At 41.6% G+C, this 25,650-nt stretch overlaps 1 protein-coding gene across 2 annotated transcripts in view; it reads left to right on the top strand.

Moving 5' to 3' along the window:
• The first annotated feature begins 4,993 nt into the window (after nt 1–4,993).
• Nucleotides 4,994–25,650, top strand: part of LOC145345042 (heparan sulfate glucosamine 3-O-sulfotransferase 5) — a 260,311-nt gene continuing 239,654 nt past the window's right edge. For both annotated transcript variants that reach the window (XM_080192575.1, XM_080192576.1), the window contains exon 1: nt 4,994–5,381. The gene's annotated coding sequence lies outside the window, so the exon portion shown is untranslated. The remainder of the gene's footprint in view (nt 5,382–25,650) is intronic.

Genomic DNA, 25,650 nt, shown 5'->3' with positions numbered 1-25,650 from the left:
CACACTCATTCCCTTCTCTCACATACTTATCAACTATCACACACTCGCCTTGCCCCTCTCACGCACTCACTTCCCCCCACCCCACCCCTCTTTACACACACACACACACACACACACACACACACACACACACACACACACACACACACACACACACACACACACACACACACACACACACACACACACACACACACTCATCCTTCTCTCTCATGCTCTGAGGGCCACTTTGGTCCCACTCCAAGGTCCAATCAGACACCTGCTTAAGATTGCTTTGTACTAATAATTTCAAACTCAAAGGAAGCAAAATGGCACTCCCTCTTGGCATCTATTTGCATGGCATATGAGATTGCAATACTGATTTTCACATACTGACCAAATGGTGGCCAGCAGGAATGCAGATGCAATTTCAGATTTGTGCTTCTCTCACAATGTTTTTAGAAAATGTACTATTTTTAAAAACATTGTAATCATTATCCACCAAACACTTTCCCTCTCCTGCTCCCAGTATCCTATGCTCTGATCATAACTAAAGATTTTTTTTTGTTTGCAGGCAAACATATGCACCAAACCCAGGAGATTAAACCTTCAAATCGGTGCATGTAAGATGTGTGCCTGCTTAATACTACTCTTCTTATTGAATTATTTAAACACTTATTTGATACAGTTTCACTTAATCTCTCAAATCCATAAAATCTATAATGCAGTTTTCTGATACTTGCCAACAAACATCAACCATTCTCTTACACAGAAGCTAGGATTCCTTGGATGATGGCATCCTGTTACTAACATGAACAGGCCATCTGCTGAAAAGACATATGACTATCCCAACTGGAAAGGTTTCCATTCAATAATGAACAGGTGGTATCTCATATCAGGAATGTCATTGCTGATGTGTGTGCCAACTGCCTAAGCAGTTCCCATGACTTTTATCCTTGGCAGTTTGGAATTGAACAGAAGGATTATGGATTTTATGGTTTTGGGCACACTGTACCACAAATATAGTAATGCAGCACACATTTGGCATATTAAGAATCATGTTCAGATGTTTACATTTAACAGGAATTAGATCAGAGTACAGCCAAAAATGTCAGAGCCAGTAACTTTTTCAGTCTGTCGCGGAAGCAGAACAGAGGTGGCCCACTCTTCCTCGGGGGGTTGGTTGAAGGAAGATGTGACCTCTTACCAGTGCTGGGCAGTTTTCTCTAGGTGCTAGCCAATCTCCCTACAATCTATTTTTTTCTCAGAGTTTTCAATTTACATTATGTCAAATTTGTGGGGAGGCATTAAATCTGGAACATTATTTACTGTGCTAAATAGTATTTCTTTTTCAACTTCAGCATTCATTAAAAGAAAAACACTTCTGAATCATTAAAATGCAGCTTCTGCACACCGCAGGGAGTCTGCACAAAACCCTTTCAGCTCTTGGATCTGGACTCTCAAGTTTAGGCCACATTGATCAAAAACCATCAGAAATGTTTTGTGGTCTCAATCTAATGACTATTGGATACAAGATTATAGAAATAAACCACACATACTTTGGCACTGATTTTTTCACTAAGTGGTCTTGCTTATGGGAGGCATGAGAGTAGTTGGTGTGGGAAATAGGAATATATATTGGGGCAGTAAACTATACACTTCAGAGATTGGAATTATTATATATCAGGGAAAGTTTCTTGTGTGTGCTATACAGAGAGAGAAATATTTTTTATGATTTCACTAAATGCATGTGACTTTATGATACGTTTCACAGTGTAGTTGAGGAAGAGTAGAGACAGCATTAATTTTACAAATAACCTACTGATTCTCCTTTATAGCTCAACACACATCAATATAATACATTACAGTGCCATTTCAATCTTATTTGCGTTACACAAAATTGACAGATCTACATGTATATTAACATAGGTAGTAAAATAGATACCATCCAAAAAGATGCACAAGTAAAATGTATCGGCATACAGTGATAGACATTAGTCTGAGTGACTAGTACTTGACTGAACTAAGAAGCTCAAAGATTGGTGCAAATTGGTTAACGGAGGCTGAGGGGAAACCTGATAATAATCTACAAAATTATGAGAGGCACAGACAGGGTGGATGGTCAGAGGCTTTTTCCCAGAGTGAAAGGGTCAATTACAGGGGGCACAGGTTCAAGGTGAGAGGGGGAAAGTTTAAGGGAGATGTGCAGGGCAGGTTTTTCACACAGAGAGTGGTGGGTGCTTGGAAAAGAAAGTGGTGGAAACAGGCACATCAACAACATTTAAGAGGCATCTGGATGGGTGCATGAATAGGGAGGGAAAGGAGGGATACAGACAAAGCAAGGGCAGAAGGTTTTGTTTAGTTTAGTTAGGGCATCGTGATCGGCACGGGCTTGGGGGACTGAAGGGCCTGTTCCTGTGTTGTACTTTGTTCTTTGATCTTCCCAAAGTTGGGTGTATTGCTTTTCCATAAGTTGATAGGCTTTACACATGTATCTGAAACAGGGCACAAATTGCACAAATTGCACAAATTTCTGCCAGACAAATTCACTTGATGCATCATGAGGAAAATAAAATTAAGTCCTTGGTTTAAGACTTAAGGAGAATCTAGTTTGTGATGGTCCTGTTTGGAATATATTGGCTGGAATTCTCTGGCTGTTCACAACCCCGACCCACTGCCAGTGAGAAAGGAGAATTTGGCACTCAGCCAAATCTCCATTCACGGCAGCAGGACCGGAGAATCCCAGCTGCAGCCGAGGTTGGAGAATTCCGGCCCATATTCTATATCTTGGCTGGCAATGAGTGACCATTTTCTTTGTTTAAGGAAGACTCACAAACTGCTTTGTTAATATTCCATTTTATCAGTGCTTTAATATGAGGATTCTCTGAGCTAATTCAACCCATAAAAATAATCTTAATTCAGATGATGAAGATGCTGTGCTATCACCCACCCAGGATTTACACAGCTCTTCAGAGGTGACAATGTGGATCTGAGTGCCACACAGCTCTTGGACTGTTGTGATGTAACAACTAATGAAGCCTGCAACAGAAAACCCAACAGCTAATGATTTAACTGAATTAGTGAAGATAAATGCTGCCAGTCACAGCTTCAAGACACCTTAACCACCCTCCACCCCCTCCCCACACACACACACACACACACACACACCACCCACCCTCCTCACCCCAACCCACAACATCACAACAAAATTTACTCGCGATGGAAGTATTTGTTGTCAGGTTTCCAGTGAAATAAAATGACACGTTTCATCAAATGCACGTCCGATCAAGCGAAAGAGATTGGATTGTCAGTTCCTAGTGTGGAATACCCCACCTAGTGGTTTGATAAAGAAACGGTGAAAATCATCAAGCGTGTGATTGATATATTGGAGCTAACCGTTGTTGGAACTGCAGCACACATCTATAGCATTATAAGTGATCACTTTCCCTCCTTTGACGACAATGTGAGTCAGACACTCTGGTGTAGGTCCCTAATCTTACTGCATCACACAGAACAGCAAACTCATTAACTACCGGACAAATTTACAATGCAAATTTAAATGTGTAATACCATGTAATGCTGTTACTATATCAGTATCATTAAAATGATTGCATATTCATACAGAGCAGAAAGTTATCTTGGATTCAATCCTGGTGCATGTTGTTGAATCGTTATCTAATGAAACTGGTCTATGGTCATTACTCATTATGGCAGATCAGTAATGTCGAGTTAGAGGAAATTGTTTATACTATTACGAGTTCACCAATCAGCCTCTTTTGTTAACATAAAAAACATTGTAATGGTAAAATTCATCCTCCCACCATTTTGCTGCAGGTTCTAGTCAAAATGTGAGATAAAAATAATAAAATAAATGACTAAATATGTTAAAATTAATTTACCTTAGGCCATATTTTTCTTGGAAACTTCAGAAGCAATATAAATTAACCTCCATTATTTTCTACTGATAATGTTTTTAGGAGAAGCAAATTGCCTCGAATAAGTTGATTTTTTTTGAATAGACTGTTTTATTTATATGCTAATAAAAATTGCAGAGGAAGCATTTATTTTGCTTCATGAAAGCTACTTGTCATGGGAAACCTGAGTAACCCTTTGAGTGCTGAATTTCTGCTGTAGCGTGCAGCATTGAAACTGAGGGTGGGTGTTTTGAAAATAAAAATCACAGTCAAATGCATTGACACATTGAAACAGTACAAAACACACATATTTGGGATCATTTATTAATCAGAATCAGGCTCATCAAATTGCATCTGCATTCTACATGAATAAGAACTTTAAATGCACACTTACTTTCCAAAAATCTAGTATGCGTAATGAAAACCATTAGAGGGAATTGGAATAACTATATTGAATTTGTTTTATTATTAGAAGCATGTTCTGAATTGTTTAGAATATAAAGCAATTCTTTATCACTCACTGTTTATCTGTCCTCAACCTGTGTTTCAATAATGAAATTGCATGATTAGCTGATCTGTCGAATTGTAAGAGTTAAAAGCAAGGACTGAAGATGTGCTTTAAAATCAAACTTTGTGAATTTAAAGGGTCGCATTATTAATTTGATAGTCTAGTACCAGAACTTACAGTACGGCGCCTCCCCACCACCAGCCCCTCAGGCTCAGATGAAACATTGTAATCTGTACATGAATAAATGATGCTGACAAATTTAGACACCTAATAGGTCATTCTGTTCAGGGTGAAAGCTGAACGCTGACTGAATTATCCTAACTCCACCCCTTCTTCTCTTTAATCCAGTGGGGTTGCTTTAATTATATTATCACTGATAATGTAAGGCTTTCTTTTACTGGTGATGCGGAAGAAAATAACAAACTCAGCTTTACGCAGAAGCAGCTAGGAGTCTGTCCCAGAAGAGCTGTCCAACCCTAGCAGCAGGCTGTGTATGCTATCTGCCATAAGTCCTACTTCTAATGGCTCCAGACAATACGTACCTCCAAAGACCTCCTATTCCCCACTCAGCGTGAGTGGTTGGAGATGCGGAACTGTAATGAGCCAGTAGTTGCACAGCATCAGGACGAGAGAGAGAGAGAGAGAGGCAGCAGCTGATTGCAGCTGGAGCATCTATTTGTCTGGGACAGTACTAACGCATGTTCATGTAGCTGCAGTGAAGACTAAGGTTGGTTTGTTAACAGAATACTAAAATAAGGCAGTAGCAGCAGCAGCAGCAGAGGCAGTACACTTCAGAATGAGAATGGACATCACTGAGAGGCAGGAAGCTGCTCGTGATGTGCTTATGTTTGTGTGTGAAGCACCTGGTGTCAGCCTCTGTGGAATTTGGGAAAATTCAGCCTGAACTCAAGTTCCCTGGTATTCTGTTCTGAACCAGTACAAGACAACATCAGCCATCTCCTGTGGAGGATGCCTAATAGGTAAGGGTAAAAATGAAAATCTGTCTTCCCTGGGTGTAAGGATTTTATTTTTGGCACCGGCCAGACTTTGATAGTTGTTAAATAGCCTGGATTAGCGGTGAAGTAGGAAGTTCCAGTCCGATGGTGCTTCAGCACTTTGACAGCAGGTACAAGATATATGTGTGTGTGTTTTTGTCGGTGGGGGGTGGGGGCATGTGGCATAGAGGTGTGGGTGCACCATGAAAAGCTTGTTTGTGCCACAATGCTAATGCATTGCAATGCCTGTACCAAAGAAAAGCTAGCATGACCTTTGCAGTGTTAGTACAAGAGAGCTTAACCCATGCTTTGCCAGCAGTAAGATAACATTTTTTTGTAGCGCTCACTGAGCTCCAATCCATGTACAACATCTTTGATAGGAAGTTGCTTTGTCAATATGTTCTTTAAAAAAAAAGCATTGCATCTGATTGTGTGTGTGTGTGTGTGTGTGTGTGTCTGAAACTGTAAGAAAACATGAATTTGGCACCTTGCCTCCACAAAAAGGAAATTAAATTTCTGTGGTGTGTTTTCCAGCTGCTCATTCAGTGATGGTCTAATTTACTCTGTAGGATAATAGATTCAATAATTGTAAATGGTGAAGCAGGCATACACATGCATTGTTCCATTTATCTTAATGACACAGTAGCACAGAATGCAGCACAGCTGAAAAGCTTGTACGCTTCTAGTGAGCCAGCCTGCAGTGACCTTCAGGAAAAAGATGAAATGCTCTGTTAGCTGAGGGAACAATTGAACTGAAATCAGTGAGGCACAGTGAAATCCTAAATAGACTTCCCAAATTAAAAGATGTACGCAACAGCTTGGAAAATGACTCTAAATATGTCAGATCACAGATTGGCTTGTAATGGGGCTGATGCAGCCAGGAAAGTAGTTTAAATGGGATGAGGTTTTGAAAAGCCACCTCAGGAGAATTCCAGCGGCAAATAGAGGGGGAGGCCCGCACCGTACTGGTGGGTTTTGAGATTTGGCAATAATTAATGCTCCTCTCTTAACCGACGTGGATATTTTTAATTTGTCAAAATAGCAAATCTTGACTGTCCCACCTTTGGTGAAAACTGACACCTCACTTGTTTAATCCAACCTCTGCTGCAAGTGCACCTCCCGCGGGCTGGACACGGAATGCCATTCCAATCAGAAACTTATTTAACCAGGTACACAGGGGAGGAGGATGGCGGTGAAGCAAAATTAATGCGCTGATGTGGTCAAAGGACAAGATTGCATTCATTTTTACTTTTCTTCGCAATTCAGGTGTTTCATAACAATGGGTAGAAAAAATTGAGGCAGAGTGAAGGTGGTGAGGAAATGGTATTTTACAATCATTTTTGTAATGTTTTTGCCAGTTGTTTCCACAAGTTCTTCTTTCCTGTCTGGAAGGCATTGATCATTTGCCAGGAACTTTAGTACATTGTTCATCATTCATGTGTGATGTATTTGTAGTCAGTGTTGGTATTCATCTAGAGGAGGCATCACAACTGTGCCTAGTCTTTACCTGATGCTCTTCCCAACCTAAAAATAACCCTTGCTGCCAATCTAGCTGAGATCAGCTAACATTTTACAGGCAAAGGTGTTAATTTTCCAGTCCTGTCCATCGTAGGAATTGTCATCGGTGGAGGGGAGAATTTGACAGGCTGCTTAAAGATTCATTGGCCTCGGGTGGAAATTCATGGTCTTGGGGTAGACATGATCAGAAAATCCCACCCAAAGAATTAAACTTAAGATTGTTCTTCATTCAGCTTACGGAGTGATTAGGACAACTTCACTCTCTCCACGCTTTTTCAGCTCATCAAAGTGAGGGATATTATTGCTGTAGCTAGTGTCAGCATTAAATACACCTCAGGCCAGGTGCAACACAGGGAGATGCTGAGAGTTCCTTTTACTCCAAGATCAAGTCTTAACACAAATGCAAGACAAATACTTCGAACGGCACTAGTGGGGCAATTTTTTCCATTCTCTACCTCAGCACTACTCTGTGATCTTTCCAACTGAGATTGCCTGAATTAGAGGTAGTTTTATGCTATAAGTTAATGCCCACACTGAAATGGTTTAAAATCTGCCCAAAATAGCCCATATTTGAACTTTACGGCCAAGAGTGGCCACATGCCTTCAGCATTTAGCGTTCAGGTTCCAAGCTCTGCACTCCCCTCCCTAAACCTCTCCCCCACTCCACCTCTCTCTCATTCTTTAAGATGTTCCATAAGACCTGCCTCTTTGACCATGATTTTGGCCATTTCCCAAACTCTCCTTTGTCCCTGTGTCCATTTTGGTCTGATTACACCTCTGTGAATTGCTTTATGTTTTACTACCTTTAAAGAGTGAAACAATGTCACATTGTTGTTGCAGTTTGCAGCCAGGATGCAAAGACTTTCACAGTGTGCTGGGTTTGCATTTGGGGTCTATTGAGGATCTCAGACTATCAGATTCCCCTCTGCACTCTTTAGTCATCCTCAGATGAGTTTGACCAGAAATTACATTAATTATAATCTGTTTTTGCTTCTTTATGGTTCATTCAAAATCCATTGTTTCCAAAAAGGTACAAAATGAAAACTCAATGGTAATAATATATATTAGCTCCAGACATAGTCATCTTTTCATAAAATTGCAATTAATAAGCCACCTGAGAATGACCTCTGACACTGCCATCTAGTGTCAGTTTATAACATTCCCATAAAATCAAGTTCATTTTGCAATATAGGTAAATGTCACTGAAATTTTACATCAATTTCAACGATGTTGTCTCTATTTAAGGCAATCATTGAATCCCTAGAGTGCAGAAGGAGGCCATTTGGCCAATCGAGCCTACACCGACAACAATCCCTCCCAATTCCTATCCCATAATGTCACGCGTTTGCCCTGCTAATTCCCCCTGACACTATGGGGAAATTTAGCATGGCCAATCAACCTAATCTGCGCATCTTTAGAGTGTGGGAAGAAATTGAAGCACCCAAACGAAACCCACGCAGATATGGGGAGAATGCATAAACTTCACACAGTCAGTCACCTGAGGCCAGAATGGAACCCGGGTCCCCGACACTGTGAGGCAGAAGTGCTAACGACTGTGCCACTGTGCCACCCTTGATGAAGGACTTGTGGGCACCTACTGACTGCCATGACAAGAAAATTACAATAAAATGTGTGTTCATGAAAAGACTACATATAAGTGGCAATCCGTGATGAAAAGTAGCACAGATCTTCAGGAGAAAAGTGGCAATTAGTGAAAAGTGATGGTATACAGGTGTTCTATTTGGATCTGAGCAAGATCAACTAATCTTTCTTTGTTGCAACTAGACACACGACAAAACCTAGCTCTGCTCAGCTAGTGACCAATGTCCATGTGCTGAAGAAGGTTTTGTACGTTGGACAGAACTGTGTAAATCCAACCGTGTAATGGTTGGTGTCAGCGACTCCCCACACAGTGAGTTGTCAACTTTCGCAGCATGTCACTGCGGAGGCTTTCACACAAAGAGGTAAAAAAAATCAGAAACAGTGTTATTTGCTCTGGCTTTTACACACCTCCTAGTGGGCAGTTGTCGAGTGACCCGGGACTCAAATGTCAGCTCCTCCTGGGAGGGGAGCATAGTGCTGTGTGGACAGGCCTTGAAGAACAGAAAGGAAAGATCAAAACTTCTTTAAAAATTAAACTCCAATCTTTCTCTACATGCAATTTGACACTGCTGTTGGAATATAATAAATCCCCCAAGTTTGGTTTGCTACTTTTTAAAGGTGATTTTGTAAACCATATAAATCTCTCCATTTTAAAGGAATGTGCGCTTAAAGGTGTAAGTAGAGGTGATGACTGAAAATAAACCTTTAGTATTTCACAAAGAGGACCAGCATCCCCTCCGCACCCCCCTCCCCCCCTGCAAATCACAAGAGGGTGAGAATCTGTTATTTTCCAGCCAACACTGAGATCTTATAAAGGTTAAAAGAAAGGTATTGCATATGATTTTGTTTATGTTGTTTTTCAGTTCTGTGGTTGAACATTTATATTGAACAACTGGACAGTGGAATCCATTTTGCACACAATAGGTTGAATGAGAAAAAGTTCATGGCAAGAATTTCCTACAATCTTATGAAGCACAACTGAGGCTGCAAACGCCACCATGTTACCAGGAATGTCCTGTCAAAGTCTGCTTGAAATATACGGTTTTGAGTGTATTTTCAAAATTAATTCACTAATTAAAAATGGTAACTGTAAGCCTTTACATTCTCACTGCAGATTATAAACTGTGCGAGTTTCCAGCAAAGGCATAAAGATACATTGTCAGCAATTTCACCCACATTGCAGCGATTTTAACCCTATGCTAATCCCAGTGAAATCTCATGGTTTTGCAAAGCACATTCAAAGTGGTTTAAAAAATTCGCTAATGATGTACAGTTAATTCGTATTTTTAAACTCATTTCAAATTGCTTTAAATGGCTAAATCAATTGCAGATAATTTTGCTGGCAATAACTTTAGTCTATGGTCTCATTTAATGTGATTACTTGCAAATTCCCCAGGTCAATTTATGCCAATGCTGCATTTGAACACTCGAAACAAGCATTACTGGAACATTGTAAAAGTGCTTTGGTTTGAATTTCGTTTTAGCTTTGTTATGATCAAGTATGTTTGTTGAAGATTTATTGATTGTTTCATTTAAACCATTCTACCAGTACAGAAGAACATTTGTATAGAACTTTGGTGTAGTGGTCATTTTGCAAGCATGAAAGATGAGTCAAACTATTTAATCTGGTGGGAGGCATACGTGTAAATTGGGCAGAATCTTCCCCATTCTGCAGACATGGCAGGGGGGGTGATTCTCCAAATGTTTCAGACAGCCGGTGAGAATTCCAATGCCCCGTGAATGGGGTGTCAGCCAAAAATAGGGATTCCCACCGGCCGCGAGAGCTCCCGGGATTCACCCTGACCTGTTCTGCTGGCCCCGATCAGGTTCACACCCACAGCGGGCGGCAGTCTGATTGTTATGCAAACCCGCTAATATGAATGCCATTAGCGGGTTTGACAGGCCCTTCACCAGCCTCCTGCCATTCACCCAGCCTGCTAGTGGGCGAGCTTTACATGTGCTACCCACAAGTGGGCATATCGCGTACTGGACATTGAGGGTCCTGGCAAGCAGCACCAACTCCTCAGGAAAGAGGGGCATCAATGCCTCCATCATTTAAATCATGGTCAACCACGTGAAAGCTTTCACTGTGATAGTTGGTCACCCCTGTCACAAAGGTTTCTCAAACTCCGAGGGGGTCCATGTTGTCCGGGCAGTCCTCCTTGGTCTCTAGCTGTATCCAGTTCTCTAGACGGTTTGGGCTGATCGCTTCATGAGTCTTCTTGCTCTCCTCCAGGTTTCTGGCTTTGCCCTGTCTTATACTCAAGGCTCCTGGCAGAGGCCCAACCAAATCAACAAAACTCGTTTACATCTACAGGGAATGAATATTCAACTTTCAGCCCCTGCCAAAGTGTTGGGGGTCAGCACTACATACTATTGTAAATTGTATGGAGACTGACCCTCACATGTTCATTGGTTTGTGTGTGCTTTACCTGAAGGCAAGTCCTTGGCTCATTGCTGATGCTTCATGTTGAGCTGTCTTCTTGGCAGTCTTTAGTCAGTAGTGGTTTGCCATTGCCTACCACTCTCATTGGCAGTGTGAAGTGGCAGGTCCCAAGTCTTACCTCACCCACAATGGGAATTGAACCCACGAAGATGAGTGGGAAAATGAATTGCGTGGAGGATGCGGAAAGTCTGCAGAGAGATTTGGGTAGGCTGAGTGAATGGGCAAGGATCTGGCAGATGGAGTATAATGTTGGCAAGTGTGAGGTTATCGACTTTGGAAGAAATAATAGTAAAATGAACTATTATTTAAATGGTGAAAAATTACAACATGCTACTGTGCAGAGGGACCTGGGGGTCCTTGTGCATGAATCGCAAAAACCCAGTCTGCAGGTGCAGCAGGTGATTAAGAAGGCAAATGGAATGTTGGCCTTTATAACGAGGAGGATAGAATATAAAAGCAGGGAGGTCTTGCTACAACTGTACAGGGTACTGGTGAGGCTGCAACTAGAGTACTGTGTGCAATTTTGGTCCCCTTATTTGCGAAAGGATATATTGACCTTGGAAGGAGCACAGAAAAGGTTCACCAGGTTGATACCAGAGATGAGGGGGTTAGCTTATGAGGAGAGATTGAATAGATTGGACCTATACTCATTGGAGTTTAGAAGGCTGAGAGGTTATCTTATAGAGACATATAAGATAATGAAGGGACTACATAGGGTAGAGGCAGAGAGATTCTTTCCACTTAGAAAGGAAACAAGAACTAGGGGACACTAGGGGGTTCAGTTTGGAACAGAATTGAGGAGGAACTTCTTCTCTCAGAGGGTGGTGAATCTCTGGAATTCTCTGCCCATTGAAGTGGTGGAGGCTACCTCGTTGAATATGTTTAAGTCACAGGTAAATAGATTTCTGATTGATAAGAGAATTAAGGGTTATGGGGAGTAGGTGGGTAAGTGGAACTGAACCACTTTTGGATCAGCCATGATCTTATTTAATGGCGGGGCAGGCTCGAAGGGCTAGAAGGCCTACTCCTGCTCCTATTTCTTATGTTCTTATGTTCTTATTGTTGGAGTTACTTTGATTCACATGCCAACAGTCAAGAGGGTGACTCAACCCAAACTCTTCAGCCACCCCTTCCCTCCCCCCAACCACTTATGCCTCCTGTTCCCCCTCTGACACTCCCACTCATCCTCCCCTCAGGCCAAGCACCTCTGCAGTGCCTAGTACGCAGTACCCCTCGGCATCCCGGCACAGACACACTGGCCTGGTTCTTTGGGCCCCAGGGAGAATCAAGGAGGTAGGTCCAGTGGCCTTTTGCACCTCTGCTTCTTCAAGGCTACAGAGGAAGGGTCCCTCAAGGGTCCTGGAGGTTGGGTGGGCTCAGGCTGGGGTATGGGATTAACTTTGCCATGGCAGATTACCCTTGGATTTGTGATATCTGGCATTGCTGTGATCGATATCTACATTTCAGCCTATGAGCTGTACAAACTCTGAAGTGGCCACGTCACTTTAATCTCCACGTGCCCCACTCACCTGGCAGAATTTTAAATCATTGCATTCCATTCTGCAGCAGAGATTTTCCTTTCTCCCTGTCAGAAGCAGCAGGTGAGATCAGACCCCTCTGAAGTCCTATGACAGAGAAGAGATGTCAATTTTACCTGAGGTGGGGTAGAGGAGGGCATTTCCAGTCAGCCCAGCTATGCACTCAGCCTGAATGTATGCCCACAGCTTTGATTTGAAGATGCTATGACTTCCCAGCAAGCAGAAATCATTGAAACCCTCCCCATTGCACTTGAAGCCTTTGCTCTGTAACAAATTCAAAGTGAATTTTGTAAAAAAAATCAGTTGTCAGGTAAATGGATTTCTCTCAGCCTCCAGCCATCTGTGTTTATTTTGATTGCATTTCAAGATTGACTACATCTCAAGTACCCCATTGATCCTGACCACAATATTAGCACAATATAATCCTCATTGACTGCCTGTGGTTTCACTTCCTCTCACCAAAATACCTCATAGCTAATCCCTCTTGAACATTGGATTTTGACGGAGACCACGAAGGAGTCCTTGAGGTTTCTCAAACTCCATGGGGTTCCATGTTGTCCGGGCAGTCCTCCTTGGTCTCTAGCTGTATTGAGTTCTCCAGATGGCTTGGGCTGGTCGCTTCATGAGTCTTCTTGCTCTCCTCCAGGTTTCTGGCTTTGCCCTGTCTTACACTCAAGGCTCCTGGCAGAGACCCAACCAAATCAACAAAACTCACTACAACTACAGGGAATGAACCACAGGTGGCAGGGTCCAACATTCAGCCCCTGCCAAAGATTTGGAGGTCAGAGCTACATACTATTCTAAATTGTATGGAGACTGACCCTCATATGTTCATTGCTTTGTGTGTGCTTTACCTGAAGGCAAGTCCTTGGCTCATTGCTGATGCTTCACGTTGAGCTGTCTTCTTGGCAGTCTTTAGTCAGCAGTGGTTTGCCATTGCATACCACTCTCACTGGCAGTGTGAAGTGGCAGGTCCTAAGTCTTACCTCAACCACAATGGGAATTGAACCCACAATGTTGGGGTTACTCTGATTCACACGCCAGCCACCTAGCCAACTGAACTAACTGGCCCCTACTGTTATGTGTAACAGAATAGGAAGCATGAGGTCAAAATAATATATTGAACACACTTCACATAAATTTCTCAATCCAATTCTTCTCTGACATTTTCTTAAAAAAAAGTCCTGGGAACTATGGCTGCACGTGAGTTTCACTGCACACATTGTAGACATGGGTTCACCTCTAGCTTATTGAACAATGGCCAGGGAGGCCTCTGTGACTGACATCCTGCAACCATATATATCGAAGCTTGCCCTCCCCCATCTCCTCACAATCTCTCTGACAATTTAGCATCACACAAAATCCATGCTGACAATGGATGTGACTCTTTCGATTTATAATGTAGATTTAAAAAATTACGATTATGTGAACATTGGAAAGGATGTACATGCAAATATTGTGAGGAGCAAAATATTCCATGACTTAATCAAATAGATAAACTTGTAGACTTCACATTTTAATTGGAATTTGTGAGGACTTCATTCAATATGTGACAACTGGCAGTGGGCAAAATAAAACTACTTCCAACCAGCAGTAAGAGGAATGAAATCACCAGTGCTGAATGGATGAACACAAATGCAGGTTTTGTTCAAAATTTTATTTAAAAATTGATTTTAGCTGTTTCGTATATGACGTACTGGTGTGTTGATACAGAATATCAATCCAGTTTACTGTAATAGACAAGATGACTACAACACATGGAGAGGTGCAGTAGAACATATTCTGTATGAAGAGTACCTTGACAAGTTTCTATAGGATGAATTTATAATTTTTGCAATGAAATAAGCATTTGAAAAAAAAATGAAAATGCAGAGCAAAGTTTCACTGCTGGATGATCCTTGAGGATAACAATTAGTACATGCAAATATAAAAATAGCAGCATGGAGGATGATGTTGTAGAGGTGTTTTAATGTAACTTGCTAACTGATGAAGGAGTGATAAATAATATGGGGGCAATTTTAAGGTTTTTGCATCCATTCAAATCTAATTACCCAGCCCTACAGTCACATAATCCCCAAACCCTTCCCCCCCCACCCCACCCCACCCCACCCACTGAATATTCAAACCTTGCCAACATGATGTCACTTTGAGAAGGTTTACAATAACCATTTGAATATGTGAATCAGTTGAGGGTTTCTCCCCAGAGAGGGAGGGAGGGGCGCTAAGTATAGCCCCTAAGGGGAGAGGCCTGGATACCATAGGTTGGCACTGTCAGGTTGGCACAGAGGTGTGCCCTTTCAGGGGCAGATTTCTCTTTTTGTCTGGTGAGGGAGGGTAGAATGCCAAGGTAATGGAAGGTGGAACTTGTGGGCACGGTGGGGGACAGCGGGCATGGGGGGGAATGACAGCGATGCTTCCATTGTGTCTGAGGTGCTGGGAGGGGAGGAGGGAGCCTCTGATAATTGTATTGAGGTGGGGGTTAGAGTCCCTGATGATTGTGCTGGGGGTGTAGGGGTGATGGTAGTAGGGGGAATCCCTCAGTGATTGTGCTGGCCAGGGTGGAGAGCACTGGGGGGTGGTCAACTTCAGCATCTGGTTTGCCAGCTGTATCAGGCCCTACCCCAGCAGACTGATGGAAGAACACTGCCCACTTATTGTTTTGTCTCTCTGAGTGTCTGAAAATCTGGACTAACGACTAACTGGAGCTCGAGAACTACGTGCCAATTTTCAGTCAAAGCCTGACATTTTGAAAGAATATGGTAAGATTCCGCCCTCTGTGTTGTGTTAGCAAGCATTATGAATGAACTATTCTCTGTGCTTTAGATACTTGGCAGTTTAATACTGTGCTGCACATGATAACATATTTCCTGCATTCTAACCACCTTAATTGCCCTTCAGGCCTATACTGATTGTGGTTTAACAATTTAAATCAACAGAGAATTAAATAATCAATTAATTGACTTGTTATTAAATCAAGCTACCATTGCCTTATGCTTTGCATGTTGGGATTGGTTATTTTGATTCTACTCTGCAGAAACAATGAGCAAAGGATGAAACACAGTCTTTTTCCCTCAGCCAGTAAATATACAGAGCAAACACAACCGAGGTTCATTCGATGTGATATCAATACATTCTGATGCAAGAGGTTCTTAAAACAGTAAATCAGGTCATTACTTTGATTGTGTAAGTTGTCGTTTTTTTTTGGTAATAGTTTTGATAATTGGTAAAAGACTTCATTCCTAAAGTAATCCATCAGTGTAGCCAAGTGTCTCACTCTTTGCAGCTGGTTGGTTTGCAATTAAGAATTTGCAGATCTTTGCACATCAGCATACATCAAGCTGCCTAAATGAGAAAACTAATTTCATTATAACCATCTTTCACAGTGTAAATAAGGTTAGGGTGAGAGAAAGGAATATAAGATATCATTTGACTATCTGCTTCATCCACCACCACCTTAATGTATCCTTAAATCAATGTATATGAGGGTGTTTACTAAAGCTTCATCTTTCTTTAACTGACCAAGGCTTCTGACTAAATGTTGAAAAAAAATTATAGGGGTCAGAATGTTCCCATCCCCCCGCCACAGGAATTGTAACAGGTAGGACAGAAAATTTGGTGGACTGTGCAAAGATCCGTTGATCTCAAGCAGGAATTTCCAGCCTTGGGGTGAAAATCCCACCCATAGTCCCTCAGCTCAAGTCTTCAGATAAAATTAGTAAGAAATCAGAGAGTGATTGTTTTAACTGTTTACAAGTTTGCTGATGACACCACCATAGTGGGTCAGATCTCAAACAATGACGAGACAGAGAGCTTAGTGGCCTGGTGCAGAGGCAACAATCTCTCCCTCAAGGCGAAAGAGCTGGCCATTGACTTCAGGAACCGGAGTGAAGGACACGCCCCCATCCGAGGTAGAGATGATCAAAATCTCCAAGTTCCTAACAGTAAAGATCAGCAACAATTTGTCCTGGTCCACCCACTTGGATGCTAAGTTAAGAAAGCTCTTCACTTCTTTAGAAGACCATCCCCCTGCCGAGATGTACTTCTGTATGGAATGATTTGTTTGAATAGCACACACAGCAATACTTTTCACTCTATTTTGATATATGTGACAATAATAAATCCAATCAAAATCAAATCATTCCTTCATTATGAAAATTGAATGCCGAGTGCTTTAAGACTTACCCTGTGCCTGCTCGAGTCTTCCAGCATATAGCATTCGCATACACTTTGACCTAATTGCCATACCCTTTTGAACATGAAACGCCCCATTATCTCCTAATCATTGACTTGCAATTTTCTGCACTGTTGATATACTTGTTTTCAATAATGAAAGGCAATTTATGTTAGACTTGAAAATGTATTCCTAATTCTAAACTGATGAGAAAAAAATTCTATATCAGAGTATCAAGAAAAAGTACACTTTGACTTGCATCTTAATTTTATTTTTGGAATTTTCTTCCAATAATCATTCTGCAAATTAATGGCTTACTTGATATAATCAACCATGATTGATGCAATTCATTTTTTTTGTTTTTTTGTCTGCGATAGTTTCTGTTACGGTGCTGTATGAATGCAGGCTCATGGTGCTTTTGTTGTTGTCATGCTCACTAAGAATGTAAACAAATCTTATAGCCACACTGTGGAAGGTAAAATATCCAGTTGATTTTGAAGTCAGTCGCTCTGAGAACAGTTCCAGAATGGAAAAGTGAAATGCAGCTGGATTAATTGATGTATCATGTTTCAGCATTGGTGACCAGTAGTATTCAGTTGGTCTAGATATGTAGAATTTCCAACAGGGACTGAAGGCTGATGGCTTTGGGCTAACACAGTTCTGCATCAAAGTGACTCTGGAGCCATGCTTCAGTGCTACAGTAATTGTAGTTGACAATAATTGAGAGCTCCTATTTCAAAATGGCTGACACCTCTCTTTACAAAAGCAGTTTAGGATTGAAGCATTTTAAAGGCATTCTCTATATTAAATCATTTTTATAGAGTATTAACCTTTTAATTCAATTTTTAAAAAAGTTTTTATGACACTTATTTGTAGGTATCTAAAGTCATCACTGAAGTTTAAATCCACTTCAATAGGTCTGCCCACCTTTGTCACTGCCCATACGTAAGCCAGTCACGAGGCTGCAATATGTTATCGAATAGCTATTGTCAGTGTAATGAAATGATGGAGTACAAGGTTCAAGGTTTGTCTATTTAGTCATGCCTTGAAACACTTTGATAGAGCATAGCAGGAACATATGTTTGCAGAAGTTTGTGGGTTTTTTCAAATTGATAGTGTGCTGTCGCATGGTGTAATTTAAGGATGGTGGTTGTGTTAGGCACACTGATATCATGCAATTTTTCTCTCTCCACACACTAGCCTCCACTTATTGTGCAATATTTGGTCCATGGAATTTATCTTCAACAGGTGGTATTAAGTATCATGCTACGTGAATGACATATAACAAGCTCCAGATGTCCTCAAAAGGAAGCAACCATTTTCTGCCTTTTTTCTGAGTAATGAAGGATCTTTAAAGCAGAAGCAGCTTTCTGAAAAAAAGACTCTTAGTCTGCATCTATATCTGATCTATCCTCCCTGCCTACACATCAGATTTTCAGCACCAGACAAGAACTATAATCGTTTCTACGATTTGCAAGTGCTCTGTTCTGGACTGTTAAACTTTCAATGTTTAGAGAGCACAGCCAGAAGCATTCACATGTCTGCGCTGTGAATCACTGGGTGCACTCTTGCCTCTGAGTCAAAATGTTGTGGGTTCAAGGTCCCACCCCAGGACTTCAATACATAATTTAGGCTTTAGAGACTTAAGTGTAGCATTGAGGGATTACGGCACTACTGGCAATGTTGGGGGTTCGGTTAGTTCAGTTGGCTGTACGGCTGTTTTGTGATGCAGAATTACACCAACAATGTGGGTTCAATTCCATTCCTGAACCAAATGAAGGCCTGCCTCCTCAATCATTCCCCTCATCTGAGGTGTGGTAATCCACAGGTTAAATCACCACTAGTGACTTCTCCCCCTCAAAGTGGGACAGTACCACTTGGTCATTTACACATTCTCCCTGAGCCTGTGTGGGTTTCCTGCCACAGTCCAAAAATCTATGGTCATGTGTGACTATGGCGACTTGATCTTTGTTCTTGTGATGTGATATTAAGTTGTGGTGGACTTTAAAAATCCCATGGGACTATTTTAAAGAAGAAGAAGGAAACTACAGAAGCTTCCTTAAACATTGACTGTACTTGAAATGTATTTCATTGGTTGTAAAAGCTATTATGAGTTTGGGGCAAAATGAGATAAAAGGAAATTCCTTCTTTCTCAGAATGTTTTTAAAAATTCTGCATAAAATGCAAACATTCTGAAAAATTGATTTTGTGTGTGATATGTTGCATGGAGGTGAAGGGACTCGTATAACTTCTGCTAACAGTCCACTTTGCATACAGTTGAAAAATTATTTTCCAGCTATGAAAACCACAAACTAACAGAACAAAGTTGGTTTTCAACTAGCTGTCAGGCTCTGTCAAGTAGTTTTATGTGCTGTTATGTCTTTTCAAAGCATTAAGGTCAAGCACTGACTATCTTGTTGATCATGAGTGAGAAAAAACACTCCTAATTTACAGAATGATTTGATTTATCATTGTCACATATATTTGCATACAGTGAGAAGTATTGTATCTTGCATGCTATACAGACAAAGCATTCCATTCATGGAGAAGGAAACGGGAGAGTGAAAAGTGTAGTATTACAGTCATAGCTAGGGTGTAAAGAAAAATCAAGTTAATGCAAGGTAAGTCCATTCAAAAGTCTGACAGCAGCAACAGGGTAGAAGCTGTTCTTGAGTCAGTTGGTCATTTGAGTCACAGATGCACTGCACTCACAAATTATTTTATTTTGGTTTCTTTTGATCTCATGACCCAAATAGCAGATACATATTTAAAGTGTAGAATCCCAATATAGTGAAAAATTTCTCAAACATAGAATTCATGATCCATGCATGCTACTTATGTCATAATATCTGTGTGGGGTTTACACATTCTCTTCATGTCTGCATGAGTTTCCTTCGGGTGCTCTGGTTTCCTCACACGCTCCAAAAATGTACAGGTTAGGTTGATTGGCCATGCTAAATTGTCCTTTATTTTCTGGAGGATTAGCAGGGTAAATACGTGGGGTTACAAGGAGAGGGTCTAAGTGGGATTATTGTTGGTGCAGACTTGGTGGGCCATATGGCCTCCTTCTGTTATATAGAGATTCTATGAAATGAAATATTTTAAAAATCAGCTACAATTGAGTTATAGAAGGAATGATGAAATAGGTTGAAATATCTTGAACCTTGCCTAGATGCGCATCAAGGTTCAGCTATAGCTACAATTAAACTACATGACTACAAGAGAGAAACGGCTTTATTAAAGCCAAGAAGTGGAAGAATAATTATCAAAATTAGATCATCATTCGCAAATGGAATGATGCTCAGGAAGGAGTGATTGCAGGTGTGTTTGTGAACTCTGCTCTGAGCATTTGTCTCTTTTTGGTCTTACTTGTTAAGTGTAATTATATTCCGTTTTCCAACAGGGTAGTCACTAATCAATTGTTGGTTTGAGATACATTCCACTGTATTCTTATGTATAAAATAAGCTTATGGTAACATGCTCAAGTCACAGTATTAATGCTTCTGTTTGAATAACTGGTTTGTGGTTTACTAATTTTACTGATTAAGCATTTCCACTTGCAGTTTGAAATAAGAGCGTGATAGATCAGTCCTCCATACATTAAGGCTTAAGAATGAATTCCACCATTAATAACCTACTAAAATCGATCAGCCACAGAGAATGATAATTAGCATTCCTTTATTTCCATGTTCCTGTGTAAAAAAAATGAATTATGTGTTTAAGTGGTAAGTAATGATCATTGGTGTCTTTGAGTTGCTGAGCCTGACTACAGGGGTCTGCTGAATTAGTATCCGCAAAGACACTCTCAGACCTCACTAGTAACTGACCTCATAGCAGTTGTGAGAGAATGGGGTGGGGATGTGATGGGTTTTATGCCTTGAATGGCAGGTGGAGCAAGAAAGAAGGTGAAGGATAGTGCTGGTGGGTGCAGGATGTTAAATGACAAAAGATGCCATGGTACGCAAAAAAAAAGGGAGTGGTAATCAAAGTATTAAAGACACAAAGCATTGATCCGGAGTAGGTGTTAAGGGCAGAATTAAGGTCAACACTGTCTGAAAGTAAAATAGCAGCATGTGTTGATAGCAGAATAAAGGTCAGCACTGGCTGAAAGCAAAAATATGAGAACAAAATACAGACTGGCACTTGAGAACAAAGTACTGCAGGTACTAGAAATTTTAAAATGCTGGAAATGTTCAGCAGGTCCAGCAGCAACTGTGGAGAGAGAATCAGATTCAATGCTTCAGGTGCATTGATCTGCACCAGTTCTGATGAAAGGTCAATGACCTCTGTTTCTATCTGCACAGATGCTGTTGAACGTGCTGAGCATTTCTAACACTTCCTGGAACAAAAATATGAACATGTAAACAAGGAGCAGTGGGTCATTCAGCCTCTTGAGCTGCATCATCATTTAATAATATCATGCCAAAGTGGTACTAACCTTCATTCAACATCCCACCTACCCTCCAGTAACATGTCAGCCCCTTCCTTATCAAGGATCTATACACTTATGCCTTAAAATTTTAAAAGACTGTTTCCACCACTTTTTAAGGAAGAAAGTTCAAAAGACTCATGACTCATTAAATGAGAACATTTTGCCTCATCTCCATTTTAAATGGGTGACCCCTAATTCTAGATTCTCCCATATCTTCTCTACATCCACCCTGTCAAGACCCCTCAGGATTTATAAATTTCAAACAAGTTGCCTCTTACTGTCCTAGCCTCCATTTGATACAAGCCTAATCTGTCTAACCTTTCTTCATAAGATAATGCACCCATTCCAGTAAACTTTCTCTGAGCTGCTACCAACACATTTACACCTTTCCTTAAATAAGGTGAACAATACTGTACACAGTATTTTAAATGTGATCTCACTCATGTCCTGTACAACAGAAGCATAACCTCTCTACTTTTAGATTCAATTCCCCTCTCAATAACCAATAATATTTTTAGTTTTCCTAATTACTTGTTGTACTTGCATACAGGTGGCAAAGTAGCACAATGGTTAGCACTGCTGCTTCTCAGCAATAGGGACCCAAGTTCAATTCTGACCTCATGTGTCTGTCCAAGTGGAGTTTGCATGTTTTCCTTATGTCTGCAGGGTTTCCTCCATGTGCTCCAGTTTCCTCTCACAGTCCAAAGATGTGGGGTTAGGTTGATAAGCCATGCTAAATTGATCTTTAGTGTCAGGGGGATTTGCAGGGTAAATACATGGGGTTACAGGGAGAGGGCCTGGGTGGAACTGCTGTCAGTGCAGGTTCGATGGGCTGAATGGCCCAACGCATTTCTGATGTGCATCCTCATTGCCTGAGCTGTGTATGAGTTCTGCATGCTCCAGCCACCTGGCCAAATCCAGGAGAGGGAAATTCATTGGCACCTGGTGTGCCTGTCGGGTAGGTCTCCCTGGATGCAGCCAATTAGGACACTGTGACTGAGAGCTCTGTTGAATTGGAGACAGTGGCTGAGTTTCAGAGATGGGGATGTGCTTTCAGTGCAGCCTGTTCATAGGGCCATGTGCCACCTGAGCAGAGATGTGGTGCTGCTGATAAAACAAAGGCTGAGAGTTGAGGCTGGGGCCTGGGGCCTCTCAGGAGTATTTATGTACCTGTTGTATTCTCCTTTCCTGGCCCTTGTGTTTCACAATAATGAGCTACGTAATTCGCCCAAGCCATTTCTCAATATCATCAATTTTTTAATTTTTAAATTAAAAATTTGCCAAAGAGTTAACAGTAATAGAAGCAAACAGTAATAATGCTTAACATTAACCTCAATTCTCTGCAGCTGATTTTCATCCTAATTGGTTGCAGCTAGGGAGACCTACCCAACAGGCACACCAGGTGTCAGTGCATTCCTCTCTCCTGGATTTGGCCAGGCGGCTAGAGCATGCAGAACGCACGCACAGCTCAGGCAATGAAGATGCAAATCGGAAATACTTCGGGCCGTTCAGCCTATCGAGCCTGCACTGACAACAATTCCACCCAGGCCCTCTCCCTATAACCCCACATATTTATCCTGAAATCCCCCTGACACTAAAGGTCAATTTACCGCGGCCAATCAACCCAACCGCACATCTTTGGACCGTGAGACAAAACTGGAGCACCCAAATGAAACCCATGCAGACATGGGGAGAAGGTGCACACTCACATAGACAGATGCATGAGGCCAGAATTGAACTCGGGTCCCTGCTGCTGTGAGGCAGTGCTAGCCATTGTGTAAATAGGAAAGCTAAAAATGGAGTGAGACTTTTGGCCCATCATGTTCATGGCGGCCATCAAGCACCTATATATTCTAATCCCATTTGGCCCATAGCCTCGTATGCTATGGCATTTGAAGTGTTCATCTAAATACTTCTTAAATGTTCTGAAGGTTCCCACTTCCACCACCCGTAAAGAGACTGAGTTCCAGATTCCCACCACCCGCTGGGTGAAAAGCTCTCCCTCACATCTTCTACAAAGTTTCTGCCCCTTAACTTAAATCTCTGCCATCTGGTTATTGAACCTTCTGCTAAGAGGAACGGTTCCTTCCTAACCATGCCACTCATAATTCTATACGCTTAAATCAGGTCCCCCCTCAGCCTCCTCTGCTCCGAGGAAAACAACCGCAGCTTATCCAGTTTCTCTTGATAGCTGAAACGCCCCAGCCCAGGCAACATCCTGGTGAATCTCCCCTGCACCTTCTCTAGTGCAATCACTTCTTTCCTATAGTGTGGCAAACAGAACTGCACACAGTACTCCAGCTGTGGTCTTACCAGCATTTTATGCAGCTCCATCATTAGCTCCCTGCTTTTATATTCAAAGCCTTGGTAAAAGGCAAGTATCCCATGCACTTTCGTAACCACCTTATCTGCATGTCCAGCTGCCTTCAGAACTCTATGGACATACTCACAAAGGCTTCTCTGATCTCTGTACTTCCTCAGGTCCGACCATTCATTTTATATTGCCTTGCCTTGTTAGTCTCCCTAAAATGCATTACCTCACACTTTTCATGGTTAAATTCCATTTACCACTGTTCTGTCCATTTAGAATCATAGAATCCCCACAGGGTAGAAGGAGGTCATTTGGCCCATTGAGACTGAACCGACAATGATGCTACTTAGTTTCTATCCCCATAACTCCCCTGACACTAAAGCGGAATTTAGCTTAGCCACTTGGCCTAAACCGCACATCTTTAGACTTTGGGGGGAAACAGGAGCATCTGGAGGTAACACACGCAGGGAGAAGGTGCAAACTCCACACAGACAGTTGCTCAAGCCCAGAATTGAACCTGAGTTCCTGGCATTGTGCCAATGTGCCGCCCCATCTATATTATCCTGTAATCTAAGGCTTTTCTTCTCACTGTTTTCCACAGAACCAATTTTTTGTGTCATCAGTGAACTTACCTATCATACCTTCTTGGGGCAGCATGGTGACTCAGTGGTTAGCACTGCTGCTTCACAGCGCCAGGGACCTGGGTACAATTTCGATCTTAGGTCACTGACTTTGTGGAATTTGTGCACTGTCTCTGTCTGCAAGGGTTTCCGCTGGGTGCTCTGGTTTCCTCCCTCAGTCCAAAGATTGTGGGTTAGGTTGATTGACCGTACTAAGTTGACCCTAATGTTAGGGGAGTAGCAGGGTAAATATATGAGGTTATGGGAATAGGGCCTGGGTGGAATTGTGGTAGGTGCAGACTCAATGTGTCAAATCGCCTCCTTCTGCACTGGAGGAATTCTATTCTACATTCACATCCAGATCATTAATGCACACTACAAGCAAGGGACCCAGCTTCGATCCCTGTGGAACAGATCTCAACACAGGCTTCCAGTCACAAGACAACCTTTGACCATCACCCTCTGCCTCCTACCACTAAGCCAATTTTGGATCCAGTTTGCCAAATTACTCTGGATCCCATGGGCTCTGGCCTTCTTCATCAGCCTCCCATTGACTCAGAAAACCTGATGCCAATACAGCACACATTTTTGATGCACTGTTTTAGTTTTCAATAAATATTAAGAATCGTGTGACAGAGATTTTAGTTTTTTGTCATTTTACTCAAATTAAAACAGAACATCACCTGAAGCAACAAGGCAATATATTTAGTGCTATAGTGCTGGACACCAAGCAAGATGAAGCAAGTGGAGGCAGGAAGATAGAATAACTCAATAATTTGACATTGGGCAGAAGGAACATTTCTTACTCCTTCCACATTATGAAAGCACAAAGTAAAAGGAGATAGACCTATGGTTTGCAATCATAAATAAACTCAGAACAAGAGAGTGCTTGAAAATGTTCATTTTGTTGAATTGACAGTAAGGGCTATATCTCATCCTACCACAAGCATCTCAATTACTTTTGTCTATCCTATCTGTTGATGGTGGAATTGTAATAACAAGTATTTTAAAGATTTTAGTTTGCAGCTTGACTTTCCTTGTCTGCCATTTGTCTTAAAATCAGTTTCAAGATAGGATTCAGAATTTTATTCCAAACTGCCAGGACAGAGATTTAAAATTATTCTGCTGACACATTAGCCCGATTCTAATTTTTTTTGGAAACAGAAAATATGCAATTTGATTCAAGATAAAATGATCAGTTCTATAGAATACATTTACAACTATAGGATCAGCATTTTTTGCATTGATATATTTATTCCTCGGTCTCCATAGCACTGCTGCCTCACAGTGCCAGGGACCCAGGTGCAATTACTGGCTTCAGTCGCTGTCTGTGAAGAGCCTGCATGTTCTCCCCATGTCTGCATGGATTTCCTCCGGGTGCTCTGGTTTCATCCTACAGTCTGAAAGAAGCGGTTACTGGGCGATTTTCACAGGAACCGCATTGCAGTGTTAATGTAAGCCTCTTTGTGACACTGACAAATAAACTAAAGTAATTCCTTCACTGCTGTATCCTATCACCATTGCCCTTCCTTTAGCTGAAAAAGCAAGACAGCCACAAAGCTCATAGGCCACTTGTCACTTTGAGCTTTCGCTACTTGGGAGCGGAACTGACTCTG

The sequence above is a fragment of the Carcharhinus amblyrhynchos genome, chromosome 7 (assembly GCF_965287045.1).
Source record: "Carcharhinus amblyrhynchos chromosome 7, sCarAmb.v2.hapA, whole genome shotgun sequence".
Lineage (NCBI taxonomy): Eukaryota > Metazoa > Chordata > Chondrichthyes > Carcharhiniformes > Carcharhinidae > Carcharhinus > Carcharhinus amblyrhynchos.
Note: the sequence above shows the minus strand (reverse complement) of the source record. Positions and strands in the feature narration are given on the sequence as shown.